Here is a 3723-nt window from a genome sequence, read left to right as displayed (position 1 = left end):
TAATTCCATATATAACATTTTTATCACCCCACCCAAAAGAAGTCCCGTACTATTAGTCACTTCCCATTTTTCCCTTCTCTCAGCCCCTTGGAATCACTGATTTGTCTATATGGATTTGCATATTCTGGGCATTTCATATAAATGGAATCATACAATATGCGGTCTTTTGTGCCTGGCTTTTCCGACAGCATAATATTTTAAGAGTCATCCATGTTGTAGCCTGTACCAGCGCCTCATTTTTATAATCAAATAATATGCCACTGTGTGTACCACCTTTTGTTGATGCATTCCATCAGTTACATGATTAGGTTGTATCCATTCTGGGTCTTTAAAATTATGCTCTGAACATATGTGTACATGTTTTTTTTGTGGATGTAGGTTTTCAATTCTCTTGGGTATACAGGGAAATTGCTGGGTCATACTGCAACTAAGTTTAACTTTTTGAGGAAATACCAAACTGTTTTTTTGCAAAGTGGTTGCATTACTTTACATTCCCACCATCTTTGTAATAGGTATCCAACTTCTCCACATCCTTGCCAACACTTGCTACTGTTTATCTAATAGTCATCCTGTGGATGAAATTGTCATCTTTCGTTCTGGTCTTCAGTGGTCTTCATTTTGGTTCATTTTGGGGCAGGGTGGGGGGATGGAGGGGCAACAGGAGACAGAATCTCAAGCAGACTCCACACCCAGCAGAACCGGATGCTGAGCTGGATCTCACAACCCTGAGATCATGACCTGAGGCAAAATCAGGAGTCAGAGGCTTAACTGACTGAACCACCCATGCACCCTGGGCTGCTTTTCATATGCCTATTAGAAGATGATCCCTATGGGGCACCTGGGTGGCTCAGTCGTTAAGCATCTGCCTTCGGCTCAGGATCGAGCCCTGCATCAAGCCCTGCATTGAGCTCCCTGCTCAGTGGGAGGCCTGCTTCTTCCTCTCCCACTCCCCCTGCTTGTGTTCCCTCTCGCTCTCTGTCAAAATAAATAAAATCTTAAAAAATATTTATCATTCCTACATCTTCTTTGGATCCCTAATCTTTTTTTTTAAGTTTTATTTAAGTAATCTCTATACCCAGTGTAGATTAAGAGTCTGAGATTACTATTTTTAGTAATACTAATGGCTGTTTGAAAAGACAGTATTCTTTTCATTAACTGGGATTCACTAAATTATCAAATGATTGCTAATTATCTTAACACTAAAACTGATTCATCATAAAGGTTTTCCTTCAACAGAAGGGAGATTATGATCTATTAGGGAGTTTAATATGGAGCTATACACCTTTTGGGAATTTTGTAAATATACTTACTAATTTCAGTCCTATGTTTTCATGTGAAACTAGTAACAACTCTTTAACATCTTACACTTACTTGAAGAAAAAGGTCTTAGGGACGCCTGGGTGGCTCAGTCAGTTAAGCGTCTGCCTTCAGCTCGGGTCATGATCCCAGGGTCCAGGGATCGAGTCTTGCATCGGGCTCCTTGCTTAGCCGGGAGCCTGCTTCTCCCTCTGCCTCTAGCCCTCCCCCTGCTTGTGCTCTCTCTCCTCTTTCTCGCAAATAAAAAAATAAATAATAAGTAAATAAATAAAATCCTTAAAAAAAAATGAAGGTCTTAGAAATAGCCCCATTTACTGTTTGGTTTTTTTCAAACCTAATTGTTAAGTTTTTTATTAAATAGACTAAAACAAACTTAAGGAGAGGGGCACCTGGGTGGCTCAGTCACTTAAGTGTCTGCCTTCAGCTCAGGTCATGATCTCAGGGTTCTGTGATGGAACCCCACATCGATGGCTCCCTAATCAGCGGGGAGTCTGCTTCTCCCTTTCCCTCTCCCTCTGCCCCTCCCTTCCACTTGTGCACCCTCAATCTCTCTCAGATAAATAAAATCTTTAAAAAAGGAGATAAAAAGTGTACCAAATTTTTTTTTCCTCTTTTTTTAATAGGGGAGGGCGCGAATGCAGTTCCACACTACCACAAATTATGCAGTTGAGTTTGCCACATTTGGGGAAATCGCAGGGGTCAGCACATCCGGAGTGCAATGGATGAGCCTCGCCCTGGGAAAACCACCTTAGTGATCATGGTATCTCCCCCGCGAGGTTAAGTATAAAAGTGTATCAAATTTTTAATCATTTTCTATTTCTGTAAATGAGACTTCTTAATAAGATTTATTCAGTTCCTCATGAATGCCTTAATAAGCTTAGATGTATGCATAGCCACTGACTATTTTCCTTTTGCCCGCCCTCGTTGGTATATATATTCTTGTGCAGGCTTTGAAAAAGGGGTTTGGCCTCACTTCATCTATATTTCTTCTTACCACCAATCCCTGACCAACATTTAAATTTTTTTTTAAGATTTTATTTATTTATTTGACAGAGAGAGACAGCGAGAGAGGGAACACAAACGGGGAGTGAGAGAGGGAGAAGCAGGCTTCCCGTGGAGCAGGAAGCCTCACACAGGGCTCCATCCTAAGACCCTAGGATCATGACCTGAGCCGAAGGCAGACGCTTAACGACTGAGCCATCCAGGCACCCTAAATTTGTTGGCTTTTAACAAAAAGTGATGGCGCTCAAAACTGTCAAGAAACATTTATCATTTCCTATGGAGTGCGGAGAGTCCAAGGTTAAAAAAAAAAAAATCACAGTTCTTAGTAACTTTAATTGCTGTACATGTGAAAAACAATGTCATGAAAATTATTTATATATACCTAGACTTTTTTTTTTTAAGATTTTATTTATTTATTTGAGAGAGAATGAGAGAGAGGGAGAGCACGAGAGGGGGTAGGGTCAGAGGGAGAAGCAGACTCCCCGCTGAGCAGGGAGCCCCATGTGGGACTTGATCCTGGGACTCCAGGATCATGACCTGAGCCGAAGGCAGTCGCTTAACCAACTGAGCCACCCAGGTGCCCCTATACCTAGACTTTTATGTAAAATTTAGTTCCTTAACCCTTTTGATAACATAAATCCCTTTGACAGTCTGATATAAGCTATGAACACACTTCCTCCAAGGAAGACAGATACACATATATTACTATAAAATGTTTTTTAGGTTTTTCAAAGACTCACAGACCCCTGAAATCCATTCAGAGGTTTATTGTCTAAGGGGCTTATTTTTATGGAAGGGAGGATTCAAAAAATTACAAGGTTGGGGCACCTGGGTGGCTCAGCTGTTAAGTGTCTGCCTTCCGCTCAGGTCATGATCTCAGGGTCCTGGGATCAAGCCCCGCATCAGGCTCCCTGCTCTGTGGGAAGCCTGCTTCTCCCTCTCCCACTCCCCCTGCTTGGGTTCCCTCTCTCGCTGTGTCTCTGTCAATTAAATAAATAAAATCTTTACCAAAAAAAATATTACAAGGTTAGTGAATAAAAAGCCAAATGGTCATTTGGTCATCCTGGGGGTCCTCACCAGTGCATTAGGCAAGAAAATAAATAAAGACATACTGAGCTGAAAGGAAAAAATAAATTATTCTCAGTTAACAATATTATGTAGAAATTCCAAAGAGAATCCATACAAAAGCTGATTCTAGAACTTATATGGAGACATACAGGAACTAGAGTAGCCAAACAATGCTGAAACAGAAGAACAAAGTAAAAAAAAAAAAAAAAACAATAAACAAACAACCCTACTGTACCTGCTTTCAAGATTTGCTATTAAAGACAAGCAAGAGAATGTGACATACTGAAAGAATGGACACAGATCAGTGGAACAGAGTAAGAGAGTCGAGAAAGAAAC

General features: G+C 40.8%; 1 non-coding gene across 1 annotated transcript; it reads right to left on the bottom strand.

Annotated features, from left to right (window-relative positions):
- Nucleotides 1–1938: 1938 nt before the first annotated feature.
- Nucleotides 1939–2102, bottom strand: LOC113930091. The gene has a single exon (XR_003522458.1). It is a non-coding gene; the product is annotated as a U1 spliceosomal RNA (small nuclear RNA).
- Nucleotides 2103–3723: the final 1621 nt, after the last annotated feature.

This window comes from Zalophus californianus, chromosome 5 (assembly GCF_009762305.2).
Source record: "Zalophus californianus isolate mZalCal1 chromosome 5, mZalCal1.pri.v2, whole genome shotgun sequence".
NCBI lineage: Eukaryota > Metazoa > Chordata > Mammalia > Carnivora > Otariidae > Zalophus > Zalophus californianus.
This window is presented reverse-complemented; position numbering and strand designations above follow the sequence as displayed.